Here is a 20,294-nt window from a genome sequence, read left to right on the forward strand (position 1 = left end):
TGTAAAACAAGGGAAAAAGTGAACCAATGAAAATTGTGAGATAAAGTCAACATAAAAGAGGGCCAAATTCAAACATGCTCAGGAAACGCCAAGCGGAGGAGGTGTGTTTTTAGGCGACTCTTGAAGACTGGCAGAGATGGGGACAGCCTAACTGAGGGTGGCAACTGGTTCCAGAGTGACGGTGCTAGGACTGAGAAAGCCCGGTCCCCGCGAGTACGACACCTAGAACGAGGGACAACGAGCAGGCCTTGGTTAGAGGAGCGCGTGATGGGGAATGTCTGTTCAGGAGCGTGGCCAGATAGGGGGGAGCATCACCCTGGAAGAAATTAAAAACAAAGGTGAGGAGTCTGAAGTGTGAACGATAGCAAACCGGAAGCCAGTGCAGGGAGGCCAGAACCGGACTGATCTGGTCCCGTTTCCTGGTCCCAGTCAGGAACCTGGCTGCGCTGTTCTGCACAACCTGAAGGTGGTGCAGTGATGACTGACACAACCCTGCATATAGAGAGCTGCAGTAATCAAGTCTAGAAATTACAAAAGCATGGAGTACCCGCTCCAGGTGGGCTCTTGACAGCATGGGCTTGATTTTTGCAAGGCGTCTCAGGTGAAAGAAACTGGACCAGATCACAGAGTTCCATTCCTGCTGTTGGGGTGAAAAACAATGAGCTCTGTCTTTCCCTCATTCAGATGCAGAACGTTGGCCATTAGCCAAGACTTCACCTCGTTAACACAGGACACAAAGGACTGGATAGAGTGACCTTTCTCCTGACACAATGGAGAGTAAATCTGGCAATTGTCAGCATAGAGATGGAATGATAGGCCATGTTTACGAAAGATTGACCCCAGAGGTAGCAGATAAATGGCAAACAAAAGAGGACCAAGGATCGATCCCTGCGGGACCCCCCAGCGGAGCCCCTCCCAAGAAGAAAAAACATCACCCAGTTTAACACAGAATGTCCTGTTGTGGAGATACGATCTAAACCAATCCAGAGCTGACCCTTTGATCCCAACCCATCGTTCCAAGCGATCCAGTAGAATCGCGTGGTCAACTGTGTCGAAGGCTGCTGTCAGGTCTAACAACAGAAGCACCACAGATGTACCCTGATCTAGTGATAGATAGATGTCATTTAGGACCCTCAGTAGAGCTGACTCTGTGCTATGGCCAGACCTGAACCCTGATTGGAAAACCTCAAACAGATCAGAGTCAGCTAAATGTGAGACCAGCTGCTGATAAACGAATTTCTCAAGCAGTTTAGATGTAAAAGGCAGGGTAGAGATAGGCCTGTAATTTGTGATCACAGAGACATCAGCACCAGGTTTCTTCAGGGTCGGCCGAATAACTGCTGCTTTCAAAGCAGCTGGGACCACACCTGTGCTGAGGCTCCCATTGATAATCTGACCAAGTGAAGGGCCAAGGCACGGAAAGGCAGCCTTCTAGAGACGAGGCGGCAGAACGTCAAGTGGAGAGCCAGATGGCTTCTGCCTCGCACCAAGCTTATTCAGCTCAGAGTATGAAACAGTACTGAGGGAGCCAAGGGTGGGTGGTGATGGAGGAACTGGAACAGGGTCAACAGAGTTACCAGAAATAGCTGCTCTAATGCCTGATACGTTATCAACAAAGAATCTGTGAAAAGCTTCAGAGTTTCCAGCAGCTGTAGGAGACATGGAGCTAGGCTCCTGATACACCAGAACAGAGTTTAGTGTTTTGTAGAGAATCTTAGGATTATTGGAGTTTGTTTCAATGATGTCTGCAAAATAGGCCGTTATGGCAGCCCTCACAGCATCCTGATAAGCAACCAGAGATGCTCTGAACAACTCACGCGAGACCTGTAGGCCATCCTTTTTCCACTTTCTCTCAGAGGATCTACACGCCCACCTACAAGCCCGTGTGACATCAGAGAGCCAAGGCTCCTTCCTAGGCCGAGACTTGCAACGTTTGAGAGGGGCAACCACATCCAGGACCTGATTACAAAGTAAATCAAAGTGTTGTGAATAGTGTTCAGTGTTAGATGGATCAGGGTTAAAGGTCTCTAACCTTACAGACATACAGTCCACAAACTTTGAAATAGTTTCTACAAGATTCCTGAGACCAAGCTGGTCGATTTGATGTGTCATTTGTGTGGGTGCTGGATCCTGCTTGGACAGAAAATGGTTGAACACCCTCAACCAATCAGAGAGAAGCACTGTTTTCCCGCCTTTTCCCCCGGCTGTTGGAGGCCTGCAGCTGTACTCCTGTTAATGAGAGAAGCCTTTAAATCTGTCCTTCAGAAGTGAAATTGCACCTGTCAAACTCCTCATCACCATTCGAAAAGTACTGCACCGATTTGAAAAATTCAAAAAGTGTGAGCGGCAGAAGGCTTTGGTGGTGATGTGTGTGAAGTCTTGTGTGCCTACAACAAATGTTTTAGATGATATGAGGAGAACATTTCAGCTGTCTGCCACACGTGCCTTTTTTAAAGGAATTTAAATGGAGGAAAGCTGGCACAGTCCTCCTTCTGGGGCTTACAGCGCAAAAATGTAATACCAACAGCAAAACTGAAGACATCACTTTGAAGCTGACAACAAACCTACTAAATTTGAGAATATCCTTAGTGTACTATAAAAGATGTGGTCGGTGGAAATTTTTGTTTCAAGATTTCATAAATCATCCATTTAACAGAGCTCAGCTGCTCAGATGTCATTTCAGACCTCTGACGCGTCTCATTGCCATTCAAAAACCGCTGCACCTATTGGAAAAATTCGAGCGGCAGAAGGCTTTAATGGTCATCTGTGTGAATTATTATTATTATTTTTTTGCCTACCATGAATTGTCTAGAAGCTATGACGAGAACATTTTAGCTGTCAGAAGTCGATCGGAGGAGAAAATCTCTGTTCCTTTAACATGGGTTTCAATGAGACCGAATCAGGGTCTCTCCTCCTTCTGAGGCTTGTAGAGAAAGAAATGTAACACAAAATGAAACCCACTCTGAAAAGCTGACGAAAATTCCTACTTTTTGAGATATAATTTGTTTCGGTACTCCAAACGGTCTGGGTGTTGGAAGGAGTGTTTTCCAGAAAATGTGAAGGTCAAAAGTTAGAGTGCAGAATTTTCAGTTTAGAGTGGCGGGAAGCATTTTTTAAAATTTAAATATTCTCAAACAAATGAACCGTACGACCACAATGTTTGAAGTACATTAATGGGTTATAGCTCAAAACGAAGGTATATTCGTAAGCTGTAAGCCAGTATGTGCCTAATTTCAATCGGACCTATGGTGCTCTCAGGACAATGCCAGATATGGAGCAAGGGTGGGTCACCGCTCCTATCTTTCCCCATTATAGTTTTTGTGATTTTTTCTGAAAATCTCAAGCCGTACCTCAAAAAGATTTTTTAACCAGTAATAGCTGAAAGTCTTGAGAGTTTGTTGAAACTTGAATGAAGTCTCTAGGTTAAAGTTAAACTATAAGAGTAAGAGTTCAAAAAAAGTGACAGGATTTAGCTGAAAATTGTGCAATCCCATTCATTTCAATGGGACCAAAAATCGCAGAAAAAGCTGAATATCTCAAAAAAGTATAAAATATTTTAATACTAAAAGTCATTGCCGCATAAGCTGAACGAGCTGAATGTTTTGATACCAAAATTGTGTAAATAGCTGAAGAATTGTGGAAGTAGTTAAATGCCCCAAAAAAAGTACGGAAGCAGAATAATAAACCGACTATAAAGAGAAACAGGTTCACTATAGTTTGAATGCTTTACAGCATTCAAACAATTAAACCTAAAATGGGAATTTGAACCAGACTGTAAACATGTTTATTTCTGCTGTGAAATGGGCAGTTTTAACATGGGAACCAATGAGGATTTGCTCGCTTCTGGTGGCAGTCCCTAGTGGATGAGCGTGGAACTGCAATTTTTGCCACTTCCGTGTTGGCTTCTTGTTCATCCCAGGATTGTGGGGGCTTGGGTCACACATACACACACAAAGAGACACACATTCATGTTCTGCTTGAGGGTTCTGCGCAGTTAGCTGTTCCTAGAACTGCACTTTTCTGGACTGTGATGGCTGATGTTTTTTCCTGGGATCTGCTTAATGCCGGTTTCACGCTGGAAGCATCAGCCGTGTGAAACAGCAGGGGAACTGTTTACTCGCAAACTTCAAAGCAGTCCTTTTTACACCGGAAGTGTCTTGGCAGCGGCACAGCTGACTCGCTGTGCTCTTCACTGGACTCACAAGATTACAAGATCCTTCAAGACTTCAAGTCACAGTTTGTTTATGCAATCCGCCATAAACCAAAATGAAATCTTGTTTTATATCACTGTTTGGTGTCTTATATGATGTTGTTCTTCTATTGTGCTTCATATAAATGAAACTGCATCACTGCAGTACTTTTATTTTGAAATTTACCTGAAATTTTGCGGTAATGACTTTGCTACATGGCAGAACATGTTGTTAGCGAATCAGAAGTGAGGTGTTTGCATATCATTAATAATAATGAGCAGTCCTGCTGTTGTCAGCCCACCTCTGTGCCAGCTAACTTTCTGCATCTTAGAACAGGAGCATCCTTGCTTTTTTTAAATGACCCTTAAGGCATTGATTTACGCTAGAGAACACTACAAATGTATTGAATAAATAACCAAACAACACCTTTAAAACCAATAACAAATGTCTTGTTTATTACATTAAGGACGATTTTTTCATCAACACATGTGCAGTGGTCTGTCATATATTTGAATCCCCCCATCCTAGTATGTAAGTCATACGGGGGTGGGGGGATGGGGTGGATCTTAGATGAGCCTCAATTTGGTCAAGTCAGCTGGAGGAGAATAGTTCACGGCTGGTTTTGCACACTTATTTACTGATATTTGGACATCCCGCCTCGGATTGATAACAGCAAAGCGACTCTACCACTGACTGTTTTCTTTGTAGTGTTGATGTTTTATCTCCACAAAAAACAAGTCTGAAGAGCTCTGCTGTGTGGCAGTGTTACTAATGCTAATGGTTAGCTTCTTCTAGTTGAGATAAACTCTGCTCTCTCCTGAACGCACATCAGCATCGGCCTTCTCTGTTTCCCATGTTCATGAATTGTAATTTTACAATATGAAATGCAGATGTCACTGGCTATTATAATTCTAGTATTAACCAAGTATTGATTAGGACTCATACACCTGTAACTGCATGCGTGGTGGAAAGCTAATTTAAATATTCAGATGCCTGTTTTAATTGAAGAGAACAAGTGTTCACACATGGCAGGGCTGGCAGTGTTGTGGAGTGCCTGAGGCTGAGTCTCCGAGCAGCTCAGACCCATCTGATCACAGCTCAGTGGAGGTCACACACACACACACACACACACACACACACACACACACACACACACACACACACACACACACACACACACACACACACACACACACACAGGAGAGGGAGTGACAGAATAATCTGATCCAGTAAACATGCTAATATGAACAACAGACCCTGTTAGTGAGATGTGTAAACACAGAGGTGCTTCAGTCATCAGAAGATGTGGAACACAGAACTTTCCCTCTCTTCTGCAGCATGATGAAACACGAGTCAGCAGCAGCCCGTAATGTGTGTATGAGTGTGTGTAAGGCCTCGCTCTGCTCAGGAAAATCTGATGGATCGGTTTCATTCAACATTTGGCCTTTAAAAAAAAAAAGAAATGTTTAAAGTAAAAAGTCAATACACAAAAAAACTCATTCGATAGAAACGAGCATCAAAGTCCGGGACAGCTGTACAGATCTGAAATCTTCGTCCACTAAATGAAAGCTGGAGCTGCCACAGCTTCTGTGAAGCTGATTCACAAAAGGAAAGATTTCCTCTCACAGTTCTACTCTGCTTCGCATATTTTATTTAATTAGACCAGCGGTACCATTATTTATTACTTGTTACCCTCATTTTAAAGTAATTCATTACATTACAATATTACTGATTTTAAAATGTAAGGCATTACACTACTTTTGCATTACTTTAAGTTACTTTCACCAAAACAACTTCACTATGAATCTGGTAATGTGACGCTCAGTGAGCTCATGACATACAGGTGCTGGCCAGTAAATTAGAATATCATCAAAAGGTTGAAAATATTTCAGTAATTCCATTCAAAACGTGAAACTTGTACATTATATTCATGCAATGCACACAGACCAATGTATTTCCGATGTTTATTACGTTTAATTTTGATATTTATAGGTGACAACCAATGAAAACATCAAATCTGGTATCAGAAAATTAGAATATTCTAAAGGCCAATGAAAAAATGTTTGTTTCTCTAATGTTGGCCAACTGAAAAGAATGAACATGAAAAGAATGTGCATGTATAGCACTCAATACTTAGTCGGGGCTCCTTTTGCCTCAATAACTGCAGTAATGCGGCGTGGCATGGACTCGATCAGTCTGTGGCACTGCTCAGGTGTTATGAGAGCCCAGGTTGCTCTGATAGTCGTCTTCAGCTCCTCTGCATTGTTGGGTCTAGCGTATTGCATCCTCCGCTTCACAATACCCCATAGATTTTCTATGGGGTTAAGGTCAGGCGAGTTTGCTGGCCAATCAAGGACAGGGATACCATGGTCCTTGAACCAGGTGCTGGTGGTTTTGGCACTGTGTGCAGGTGCCAAGTCCTGTTGAAAGGTGAAGTCTGCATCCCCATAAAGTTGGTCAGCAGCAGGAAGCATGAAGTGCTCTAAAACTTCCTGGTAGACGGCTGCATTGACCCTGGACCTCAGGAAACAGAGTGGGCCAACACCGGCAGATGACATGGCACCCCACACCATCACTGACGGTGGAAACTTTACACTGGACCTCATGCAACGTGGATTCTGTGCTTCTCCGCTCTTCCTCCAGACTCTGGGTCCTTGATTTCCAAAGGAAATGCAGAACTTGCTTTCATCAGAAAACATAACTTTGGACCACTCAGCATCAGTCCAGTCCTTTTTGTCCTTGGCCCAGGCGAGACGCTTCTTGCGCTGTTTCTTGTTCAAGAGTGGCTTGACACACGGAATGCGACACCTGAATCCCATGTCTTTCATGAGTCTCCTCGTGGTGGTTCTTGAAGCGCTGACTCCAGCTGCAGTCCACTCTTTGTGGATCTCCCCCACATTTTTGAATGGGTTTGTCGTCACAATTCTCTGCAGGGTGCGGTTATCCCTAGAGCTTGTACACTTTTTTCTACCACATTTTTTCCGTCCCTTCGCCTGTCTGTTAATGTGCTTGGACACAGAGCTCTGCGAACAGCCAGCTTCTTTAGCAATCACCTTTTGTGTCTTGCCCTCCTTGTGCAAGGTGTCAATGATTGTCTTTTGGACAGCTGTTAAGTCAGAAGTCTTCCCCATGATTGTGGTGCCTTCAAAACAAGACTGAGGGACCTTTTAAAGGCCTTTGCAGGTGTTTTGAGTAAATCAGCTGATTAGAGTGGCAGCAGGTGTCTTCTATATTCAGCCTTTTCAGAATATTCTAATTTTTTGAGATACCAAATTTGGAGTTTTCACTAGTTGTCACTTATGAATATCAAATTTAAATGTAATGAACATTGGAAATACATTGGTCTGTGTGCATTGCATGAATATAATGTACAAGTTTCACGTTTTGAATGGAATTACTGAAATATTTTCAACCTTTTGATGATATTCTAATTTACTGGCCAGCACCTGTATATGTGGAAGGTGATGTGGTGTCTGAGATAGGGTTGCTGTTAAAAACAGTCAGATATAATAACAGTGCTTTAAAATGATTGTTTATTAAATAAAAGCAACAACAATCTGTACTCTCAGCACGCTGCCATCTTATATTAACTGAGCAGGAAGTGAGGTGGTGGGGGCTCCAAGCCTATATTCGCCTTGGTCCCCAAATGCTTTGATACGGCCCTGGATGTGGGACAGACTTCTGGGGTGATCTGATTCTATCACATGTATAAATATTAAATGCTTATATATTATTGCTTTTCGCTGGTAAAAATGTGTATTGGGGATGAATCTACCTACTTTTTTTCTTTTCAAGCACTTTGTTTTGTTTTCTTGATTTTATTTGAATAATTTCCGGCCCTTTCTCTCTCTAACCTTCCTGCATGCTGCATGTTTTCTCCGTCTTCCAGAAAAACTGTTTCCTAGACTTCCTTCTTTCTAACGATCAGCCAAAGGGATCTTCACATGAGCGGCGCTCCAGCAGTAATGAGTTGAAATCACCGGGGCACAGATTATGAACTCAGCTGAGGCAAAGCACGTCAGAAAAACACAAAATACCAGAGAATATGCGCTGATATGAACAATCGCAAGTGAATTATTTTGTTTTAGTGGAGCGATTTTGTGAATGTTGCAGCGGCCGCGTGCAGGACGCAGCTGGAGTATTTGAGCCGTTACCGCGGCGTCCTCTCTGCCCGCAAAGCTGAGTCCATAAATGACGTAATATATGCAGATACTGGATATTTCTTTGGGTTTCCCGCAATTTGAATTTTTAAGGAACACATCTTGATTCTGGGTTTAAAAATGTATTGTAATTACCGCGTTACTGACAATTGTGCCAAGTAAATATTACCATTTTCTTTCCCTGTAATGCCTTACATTACCACATTACTGCAAAAAGCAATGCATTACAAGTAATTAATTACTTTTGTACCACATTACTCCCAACACTGCTGAGTATCGCACATCACACACAACGCCGAGCTTGTCATAAACATGGGGACTGAAGTGGAGTTCGCCACGGCTCTTTCCTCTGTTCCAAAGGACTTAGACACGTCTTTAAAACAAGTAGAAGCTCTAAAAGCCTTCTAAAGAAAGATGTTGGTGCTGTTGCCAGACACCATTTTTGACAGCAGCTAAAAACTACAGCGTCGTGGACGTCACACACAGCGACGTTCCGTTTCTCATAAACAACGAAGACAGTGGTGGTTCGCTGTTCTAAATGACCCAAATGTCTTTAAAACCACAACTAGAAGTGCTAAAAGCCTTTCTTCTAATCTAAAACAGGGGTGTCAAACTCAAACGGGGCCGAAATGAAACTCTGGGATGGAGTCGAGGGCCAAACTTAATATTTTTTGAAAAAGTGACGGCAAATTTGCACATTTTCTTTATCAACATATATGCAATTTTGAACCTTTAAATTTGGAAACAAACTTATTTCTGCATTAACACTGAATGTGGAATAACCAAATTACACACGAGCAAGTCAGTTTTAAATAAAAGGCATCAGTGGTATTCATTACTTGTGGTATATTCAGCATTTTTAAAATCTATTCAGGATTAATGTTTTCTTGTTTATTCATTTTTCTTATTTTTTATTCTCCTTTTATTCTCCTGTAATAAGTGTCGTCGCTGCTGTGACGTCTAGCTTTCCCCACTGAGGAACAATAAAGGGATTTTCTATTCTATTCATCTATCTGCAGCCTTTCCACTTCCTGTTTACGGGAGGTTAAATCTTTTCTCACGGGCCAACAACAAAATAAAAATATAATTTTATCTTAAATGAAAATGCAACATCTCACCTGTTAACTTTCATGTTTTGGAGCAGAAAAAGAGCATAAAACCAACATATTTAAAGCTCAGTTTGCTCCACTGGTTTACTGTGATGCTCACCTGTTCCAGCCAGATACCTGCATCATGGGGTTGATCTGAGTTGAGGAGGAGACTCCTGTTGTTTTGTTCATCTTCATCATAATAATGAAATCATTAGATGACAACTGGTGCTCACATAGGTTTGTGCTGATGAACATGTCTAAGCAGCTTGACCACGTTGTTGTGTGTCGGGAGGAAAAATAAAAACTACAGCAGCCACAGAGCCGTGCTGGTTTGAGCATGTCGCTGTTCGCTGGAGTTATATCAGCTCTGTCTGGAAGTTAGTTGGAAAACTTTCTCTTTCAGTCGTGAACACATTACTGAGCGGCTAGAATCTCCATTTCTGGGCTTCAACGTCAGAAAATAGCTGAGTGAACTTGGCGCTGAGTGAGAGAAGTGTTTAGTTTGTCTGAGACAGCGGAGCTGCAGACACCGGCAGCAGATGCTGGAAAAAACACAAAGGAGGGGGCGCATCTGCTCCGCGCTATCGCCGCAAAGCATCATGGGAGTTGAAGTCTTTGCTGTAAAATTGGCCAGTGGGCCAGTTTTAATATATTTTTGATATTTATCTCGCGGGCCTCATAAAAATGCTCCGCGGGCCGCATCTGGCCCGCGGGCCTTGTGTGGATTAAAGGATGCTGTGTTTTCTGTTTTGATTTGAACAAGTCCTGTATTTCAGCATGAGCTGTTATTTTTCTGTAGCGTTTCCTCTCGGCTCTCCTCTGGGATGAAGGAAACCGCTTCCCACCTTTGGTCCGATGCTGCAGCCGGAGTCTCTTACTAATGGAGGTAGCAGAGTTCAGGCATGTTCTCAAATGTTAAATATTACCGTCTTTTCTGGACTATAAGCCGCTACTTTTTTCCCACGCTTTGAACCATGCTGCTTATAATGAGGTGCGGCTTTACTGAAGGTTTTCCTTCACCTGCCACTAGGGGGCGCTTTAGCAGAAAGTGAAACAGTTGGAAGTCAAAAGTGGAAATGGAAGAAAGTGCTAATTTTAATTTAGCACATGCAAGCAGCCTGCACGACGAAGAATTTGTTTCAAATCCATACCCCCTCATCATGGTAACTACACGTATGAGTTCATATGATGCCACATTTAAGTTGAAGGCCGTCGATCTGGCAGTAAAGGAGGGAAACAGTGCTGCCGCACGTAAGCTTGGCATGAATGAATCCATGGTTCGGCGCTGGAGACGGCAGCGGGAAGAACTCATTCAAGCCAGCTTCGGCCGGGGATGATGACAGCAACACGGACAGCGACACTGACATGGCCACAGAAAAGGTATGTGACGAAGCTCTTCTGAGGCTGTTCAACTCCGACACTGAAGAAGAGGACTTTAATGGCTTTAGTGCGCAAGAGGAAGATGAGAGCGAATGACTTCACTCTGGTAGGAAAGTGTGTTTTATTTACTAACCAGGCATGTTTTGTGTGCAGTTTTTATTTTCTAATCATCCAGGGCTTATTAATGCTGTGTCAGCGCTGTTCTTTTCTTCTAAACATGCAAATTACCGGTAATAACGTGTTGGTGCTGTTTTTATTTTATAACCATCCAGAAATATGAATGCTATCAGTGCTGTTCTCTTTTCTAAACTTGCAGGCACGTTCACCCGTGTTTAAAATTTGTTTTGTTGAATTAAAACAACAACGAAAAACCTCCGTGTAGCGTCTTTCTGTCTGATTATCTTATGTTATGGCCGTACATGCGCTGTGCGCCGGAGACCTGCATGTGGCTGCTGCGCCGCGGCTTGTGTTAGAGTGCGGTGTATGTGTAGAAAACCTTTATTTGTTGGTGCGGCTTTTATTGAGGTGCGCTCTATATCCGGAAATTACGGTAAACTCTTTAGTTGTTATGTTACTGATCGATTACATTTAGATGAATAACAGCAGAGAAATAAATCATGTTGGGGTTTTTATTGTTAGGAAACTGAGCCCCATTTATAGTAACTACATTAAAATCTTCAGCCTTTTAAAGTTTAGGTTCAAATGGATTTAATGATGAGGTATAATTTTATTATATAAGAAAGTCTTTATCAATAATTGCTCAACGCTTCATGTATGAACAGAGGCTGTACACGTGACATATTAACTATAACATGTTAATAATAGATGAGGCTTACTGTATAACATCTGTACTGTTTTTGTAAATATCTGTATCTGTGTGTGCGTGTGTGTGTGTGTGTGTGTGTGTGTGTGTGTGTGTGTGTGTGTGTGTGTGTGTGAACTCTGACCACAGACCTCCTGGTTTTCACTAAAGCTTCTCCACTAAATACGTCCAACATTAAATGATCAAATTTAGCATGAAAGGTCTTGGCAGAGCCGCAGAGCCGCAGACTGCGTCTGCTCGTCCTCTAGAGGTAAAAAATCTCAAGTATGTTTTGTTGTCTCACTCGGATTAAGTGAATAAATATGAGAGCTACCGTTGTGCAGGGAGTTGTTACTTCAGCCAGGCTTGTTGGGAGCCACAGTGGTAAATGAAATGGTTGAGTGGCGCTGGGGCCCACTAACCCTTCACCCCCTCATGCCTGGCTCTCCTGCCATGCTTATAGGCACCTCCTGTCCTGCCTGGATCACCCAGTCTTCAGCTGCATTAATTGGCTGTCATAAATGTGCTGAATTAACGGATTAATGAGCCTGGATTTGAATCCTGAGTTTGGTGAAGGGGGGATGTTTCCCTGCCATGGCGCAGGCTCCCCCTGCTTCCCCTCTCGTGTGCGCAGGCCTGTTACAGATATGCATCCAGGACATTTGAGCGGATTGCATTTCATTAGTTTGATTTGAGCGGACAGCGCTAAGCTGCTGAGGGCTCTGCACTGACAGCTAATTACAGGAATCAGCCTTGTCCACTGATAGAGAACAATGGGCTGGGATGAGCCCGCCTTGCCAGGGGGACCGACCCTGCTTACAGCCCCAGCTTGGCTCTTGTATCGTCCCCAGTATGGAGAACCATTACTTGTGTTAAAGGAGTTTGAAAGCCTAATTGAGTGCTACCTTCCTCCTCAGCTAAACTTGGCTCTAATTTGAAACAGTAACAGAAAGAGAGATGGGGAGAACGGCCATCCCGGACACCCTGTGAGCTCCAGTCCACCCCCCCGCCCTTGGCCCTAACTTCACCCCCTCCCCTTCCCCTCCCTCCCACCTAGAGCATCCTTACCCGAGCCGGCTGCCTGCGTCGATCTGTCCGCTTCCATAACTCTGTCCATCTTTAAATCATCAACATTAAAACACGCCGCTCACTCAACTGAACACTTTACCCCTTAAAAGAGAATTAAAAGGATTAGCACAAACGTCAGTTTAGCGGTGCATTACTCTCACAACAATCCAAATGGCAGCCAGACTACTGGATTAGCTGACTTTCTGCTTCCTGCCTGCCATCATCGTTGTTTTTCCTCTGCTGGCCAAGGAAGAACTTTTCTTTTGTTTCCGTCTCTAATGATCAAATTTGTAGGAAAAAGTAAAACTACTTTCGGTCCTTTGTGCTCTTTAAGGCTGCAGCATTGTGGGTAGAAGTAATTTAAAAGTGAATCTTTGTCTTGTTTGGGAGGCGCTGATATGGCCGGTGGCTAGTGGCCAGGTGCGCTGACATAGACTATTATTTTAGGAGCGAGCAGCACCATCTCACAGCTTTTTGTGCCATTTTCAGGTCAGGCCTTTAGGTCATTTTCCCCTACAGACTCTACCAGTCTATTTTCTGGTCGGCTGATGGAAGGTAATGACTGAGAGGCTGATGGTGGTGCGTGCGGTGCATGCATGTGACCATGTCATCTCAGCTCAGTGACAGGGCCTGCGGTGACCAGCGTCTGCCAGGGGGAGTGCCAAGGAGGAGGTAAAACCCAACGCCTGGTCTGAGGGGTCAGTGTGAGGTGGCCCCCGCACTGACTGACAGGACACCGGGGTTTGTTAGGGAGATTTGTTCCCACCGTGGATCTCCTGTCGGCCTGGTTGTGGCACTTGTGTCAATTTGCACCCCACGCACGTCGCGAGTCTAGCTGACAGGTGAGCAATGGTATGGCGTCCTGTCCGCCTAATTGTACCCCGCAGTCCTGCCTGTGTGTGGGCGCAGAGAGGATGGCTGAGGCCCAGGCCTGTTAGTGCCCTGCTTGCCCTAGCGGCCAGGCCCAGAGCAGCCTCCTCAGCATGTGAGTAATGCAAGGTGAGGGCCTGTCGCTCTGTCAGGTGGTTGTCTGCGGGCTGCAGATGATGATGGACACGATCCGCTGCCCCGAGTCTCCAAAACCTGCTGTCGTGCACAGAGGGAATGCACGTAGCAACACACACCATCACCTGCTCTCAGCTCAAGCAAACAATAAATCAAACTGCATTTACATGAAATCCACAGATACAGGAGTGCATTTATGCCATGCATGGTGTATTCTTCAGGGAGCCCAAGGCTTTCGGGGGGGGGGGGGGGGGGGGGGGGTATAATTGTCAAATTGTCCATCTTTGAATTCCCAGAAGAACTTTGTATGTAAATAAGACGAACAGAATGTTCAGCAAGCCACGCGTTTCTTTTGCCTCTGATACATGATGAATGAGGAGGACCACGAGAGTGAAAACACCTCCGTTCCTGAGCAGTGTTTGTCGCGTGAGCGGCTCTCCTTCATTCAGTAGAGACAAATGAGACTACGACACACAAATACGATAAATGCAATTTTTAAAAAGCTCCATGCAATTAGCCCGTGCTGTGGGAATGTTCAGTGTTCAGATCCGAAAGCGATCTCTCAAATATAAAAAGCTCCGTTTAACTCCTCGTACCGATTAAATGCTCGTTGACATTTCCTGCACCACTTTCACCACTTTTATAAGAAACGTTACAATAACATGACCCAAATATAAATATTTTACCTAATGTTGACAACCAAGTCTTAATGTACAAAGTTCAGTCTAAATGTAAAAATCTGACTTTTAAATAAACCGTTGAACCGGGACAGGAAGTCAGCCTGCAGGAAGCCCGTGTGAGGAGATCCCCCAGCTGTGTGGCAGTCTGGGATCCCTCCGCACGAACAAAACCTTCACCTGAGCGCTCCGGCTGAGGACCGCTTCACTCTACATTTACTTTGATAGCCGTCTGTTTATATCTAAATTTATATTTAGCTTAAGACTTAATTAGATTCTCACAACTTAAATTAGGATTAGGAAATTTTCTATTTGAATCTAAATAGGTAACTAATTCATACTGAATTTATATTTCAATCTAAATGTTTCTTTAATTATTTTGTCGACAATTAATTATTATTTGAGGCTAAATTTGGAAGTTATTTTAGTATTTCTGGGTATTCATTTACACCTGACACCCGGTCTGAACGCTCATTCTCAACATTTGTTAAAAGGGCCTCGAGAAAAGTTAAGCAGGTTAACAAAAATTTTAAAATATGTTTTTTATAAACAACAGCAGGAAAAAGAAAACCACCCTGGCGCACATTTGGCTTCCTTTTTTTCTCAAATGTACAAATGTGGACGGCCTGAACAGCTGGAAAAGTAAGTGTGTGTGTGTGTGTGTGTGTGTGTGTGTGTGTGTGTGTGTGTGTGTGTGTGTGTGTGTGTGTGTGTGTGTGTGTGTGTGTGTGTGTGTGTGTGTGTGTGTGTGTGTGTGTGTGTGTGTGTGGTGGGTTCAGCCAGAGAGGTGTGCCATTTCCTGGCTCATAGAGGCCTTGGTGCCAGCTGCACGGGGCTGGTGCTGCTTCCTGGGGGCAGATGCCTGCAGTGCTGCCTCCATGATCCCAGCTCTGTTCCTGCATCAGCCCCTGCAGTCTGCTTCACGCCCTGGGGAAGGGGACGGCGGGAGGGGGGACACAAGCACACAAACACACACACACACACACACACACCACTCAGATGCTTGGGCACACACAGTCACACAAAGCTTGTGCTGCTAGAAGTGCAAACACACACACACACACACACACACACACACACACCTCCCAGGCTCCAGAGCATTAATTAGGCAGCCACACCATGGTCTACCTCTATCACATGGCAGGAAAAACAGGCAGTGAGGACACCGAGGAACGACTCAGAGCTGAAATCTGATGATCAGGGAGGAGCAGCTCGAGACGACAACAGAGGAGGAAAAAAGAAGAGTTTCCAGCAGCTTTTTGCCTGTGAAAATTGGCTCCTCCTCACCTTCAACTAGCTCGTCCACTCCTTTCATCACTCATTCCCTCCATCTGCACATCCTCCTCCAGGTGGACTGGGACTGATATCAGACTGTCATCTAGAGGCTCTGTGGAGAACTGCAGCCTGCCCCCCCTTCACCGCTGGCTCTATAAATAGGGTCTAATTAACCAGCAGGCTGTTGGAGATGTTGTTTGGGAGTGGGGGTGGAGGGAGCGTCCACAGAAGAGGGTGCTCTCTGAGACAGAAGGAGGAAACGCTCTGAGAATGACACAAAAGCAGGAGCAGCGCTCCAGCATTCTGTTTGTGTTGTTAAATAATTCTTAAGTTATTGTGAGAAGAACCCCTCCCAGCATTCGCTTAAAAGACATTTAAATTCTGTCCAATAAAACCTTTTCACGGTGGTTTCACACACAAGGGTGTTTCACGTAGTCTGCTGCATGGAGACCGATTCTCATAGTCTAAACTGGTTGTACATGTTCAAATGATATAAGATTTGTGACTTTTTAATATTTACTTTTATGAATTACACATTCAAAAATATGTATTAGATTTGTTACCAGACTACAAAGCAAGTGTCACATGGAAACACGTGTTTTAGAGCCAGATTGTACGTCCGTTTTTAGATTAATAGATTAAAAATGTGGTCGATAATCTGTCCTGATCAGCCTTTGATAAAATAGTGAAATGTGCTTGTTGTGCACAGCACACATCCCTGTCATTTATCTGTCAATTCCTATTTATATGAACACACATTTACCATGTATGATGGATGGTTGAAACAAAAAAGAAAAACTGCTATGAACAAAACTAAAGATGTCTTGAGTAGCATCCGAGTTGCAGAATGTCAAAGTCAATAAAAGCTGGTTGATGATGTCACAGATTCCCAGCAAGCTTCAGGTTTCTGCGACAAGTTTATCAGCAGAAGACAATTGAACACAGTCTGTTGATCTTTGCATCATTTGGCTGTGAAATGGAAGCCACGAGTCTCCGTGGTGTACGTGTCCATGTTTACAGGAGCAAGTCTGACTGCAGGAACAGGAGTAAACTTGCAGAAACGTCTGGGAGCTCCTCGTCTTTCAGCCAGTTGGTGTGTGACGGGGCCGGATGCAGAGGTCTAAGTCAGCTGTCTGAGTGTGTGTTTCGCCCCATGTGGGGCAGAACTCTCCTGCTGCACTGATTTTCGATAGGTCTTCACCTCCTCCCCTGCTCATGGCCTGCGGCTCCTTCCTCCTTCTCCACCTCCTCTGTGCTCGATCAATTGACTGACGGCACTGACCAGCTCCCACGGCACACCGCTGAGGGAGGGAAGTTATTGGAGTCGCGTGTGTGTGTGCGCGTGTGTGTGTGTGTGTGTGTGTGTGTGTGTGTGTGTGTGCACTGCTGTTTCAATACCTTTCAATCAGTAAAGTTCCAGGGACTAATCTGACTGGTTTGTGGGTTTGAATTCATATTTTTCCTTCTGAAGACAAACAGGAGAAAGGCCTGCTGATCAGACTGAATCCATTAAATTAAAGACAGCCCAAACAAACACATTCATGGTATTTCTTTAGGGGTGGGTGATGTTCACTCTAATTAATACCAGATTTCATTTGTAATTTGGGATTTTAAAACCATCACAGATGATTCAACATAAACTTTATCATTTCATATAAATGATATAAATTCTGGTGGATGAGCAGACACGAGGCATCTACGAGTCTACTTTTCTTTTAGTTTTATGAGAGCTATTGAGTTGTTATCACCATAAATGGTCCAGGCACTGCACTTCTATGCTTTAGAAGAAGAAGAAGAAGAAGACGAAGAAGAAGAAGACGAAGAAGAAGAAGACGAAGACGAAGAAGAAGAAGATAAAAGTCAAAAGCTACTTCACAAAAAATATAAAAAATGGATTAAAATATATATTTATTACAAATATTTAAATACACATTGTGTAGTTTTTACCATACATTCCTAGAAACATCCATCAAAATGTTGTTGAAAATGAATTAAATGAAGCACAGTAGTTGAAAAATATTGGTGACTTTGTAACATACAGTATAACCATAAAAATCAGGTCTACAATAGATGTGAGTGGGTCAAAGTCTCTGGGCGAGGCCATCTTAGATGCCATGTTTCCCTCTAAGGGAGCCCATGAGAACAAATTGCATTAACTGATTTGTAACAAATGGTTACAAAACTTTCGTCACTCTTTCATGTTGGTTTACATATTTACCTAATTGAGAAATTGGTTCTTTCACAGCTTTCCTCTCATCTCAATGACCATGGGCTTCTGGACCCATTTCAATCAGGTTTCAGACCACGCTGCAGCACAGAGTCTGCCCACATTTGGGTTCTCAATGACATCCTCATTCTCACGGCCTCTGGCTCCCACGTTTTGTTACTGCCGCTTGACCTGACAGCAGCCTTTGACACTGTAGATCACACCATCCTACTTCATAGGCTCGAGTCATGGGTGGGAGTGACCGATACTGCCCTTGCCTGGTTTAAATCATGCCTCACTTATTGGTGCTTTAGCGTACTCATTGATTGCTCCTCTCCTAATGCCCACCTCCCGTGGGGAGTCCCTCAGGGCTCTATCCTGGGTCCACTCCGTTTTTCTATATACATGCTTCCCCTCCATAAAATTCTGGCCAGTCACAGGGTCAACTACCACTTCTACGCAGATGATTGTCAAATATACTTAAAACTCAGTCAGCAGCAACTAATCTCTGCTTTAACAGACTGCCTCTCCGACGTCAAAACCTGACTATCCTCTACCTGTGTTTAAACGACAGCAAGACAGAGGCCATCCTTTTTAATCCTACAAACGCCAGTAGTATGTCAGCTGTGCCAACCCTACCTGCCCTCAGTCTCCAATCATGTGCCACTAGTTTGGGTGCGAAACTAGATTCCGACCTGTCTATGACTTCTCAAGTCAACGCAACTGTCAGGTCGTGCTTTTTACAACTTTGCCGGATCACTAGCCTTAAGCCCATTCTCAAACGCCCCGCACCTCGAGCCAGTCATCCACCCGTTCATTACCTCTCGTCTAGATTATGCAAATGCAGTCCTGATTGGGATTAGTGCTTCCGCCTTGGGCAGACTACAGAAGGTTCAAAGTGCTGCTGCCAGATTCTTAACCAACACCAACAGACGCACACCATTCTTGCAGACTTACACTGACTCCTGGTCAAATTTAGAATTCAATTCAAAATCCTGCTGTTTGTCTACAAGGCTTTGAACTGCCCTCCAACCTCTTATCTGGCCGACCTGCTGCATCTCTACACACCCACTCGTGCCCTTCGTTAAGTTGATCAGCTGCTGCTGATTGTTCCAAAGGCTCACTATAAATCTCAGGGTGAGCGTGCCTTCACACACGCTGCCCCCAAACTCTGGAACTCTCTGCCCCTCCATGAGCGTCAGGCACCTTCCCTCTGTAGGTTTAAGTCTGCCGTCAAAACACACTACTTTAGCCTGGCTTTCCCACATTCGGCAGTGTGACACTTCTCTATTAGTGGCAGCTTGTGATAGGGATGCCCCAATCAGGTTTTTATGCCTCCGAGTCCGAGTCATTTGATTTTGAGAATCTGCCAATACCAAGTCCCGATCCAATACTTTAGATACAAAAAAAAAGGAAAGAAAAGGAAGAAACAGCTCCAGAATGTTCCTTATTTTTTATTTAATTACCTTTTTATTCATTTATTATTTAGCACTTCAACTTAAAATACCTGGCAGGGGTCTATTTTGCTTCGGCCCCCAAAATGCTTGGATACGTCCCTCGGCATGGGACGGAGTTTTGAAGATGATCTGAATTGTATCAACGATATAAATACTACATGCTGATAAATTATTGCTTTATACAGGCACAGACGTGTAGTGGGATCAATCTACCTACATTTAATTTTTTGAAGAACTTTGTTTTGTTTTCTTGGTTCTTATTTTCCTGTCTTCCTGTCCTGTCTGTCTCTGATCTTCCTGTCCCGTCTGTCTCTGATCTTCCTGCATCTCCCAGTCCTCCAGAAAAACTCCTGCCTGCTTCCTTATTTTTCACCTCACAAGTACCTTTTTAACTAGCAGATCAGATCTATTGACCACAAAAAAAGCGGAGTGTGCGCCGTGCAGCCCTGCTGCGCCACTGACGAGAGCTGCAGCACGAGCGCGTCCACACGTCATGCTCAAATACAGACAGAACTTACCAGAGAGAAAATTAAAAATGAGAAGGGGACCAACTGAATGAGAACATTTTAATGCAGAGCCCCGAGAAAGGCAAAATAGGTACAAGGAGCAGAACAAGGAGAGGGTGATGAAGGTCACACCAAATCCAGCCTGAACCGGTGAGTCTTCAGCTGCTTTTTAAAGGACACCACTGAGTCCACTGATCTCAGGCTCAGGGGGAGAGAGTTCAAGAGTCTGGGGGCCACAGCAGCAGATGATCTGTCGCCTTTGGTCTTTAGCCTGGTGCTGTCAGCTTGGCCAGAAGCCGAGCACAGGCATTCTGAACCACCTGTAGACGGTTCAGGGAGGTTCTGCTCAGACACGTGAAAAGAGAGTTACAGTAGTCTAAGCGTGAGGAGATGAAGGTGTGGAGAACTGTCTCAAGTTCAGAGCGGGACAGAATGGGACTCAGCTTAGCAATGTTCCTGAGATGGAAGAAGGATGAG

The sequence above is a fragment of the Nothobranchius furzeri genome, chromosome 17 (assembly GCF_043380555.1).
Source record: "Nothobranchius furzeri strain GRZ-AD chromosome 17, NfurGRZ-RIMD1, whole genome shotgun sequence".
In the NCBI taxonomy this organism is placed as follows: Eukaryota; Metazoa; Chordata; class Actinopteri; order Cyprinodontiformes; family Nothobranchiidae; genus Nothobranchius; species Nothobranchius furzeri.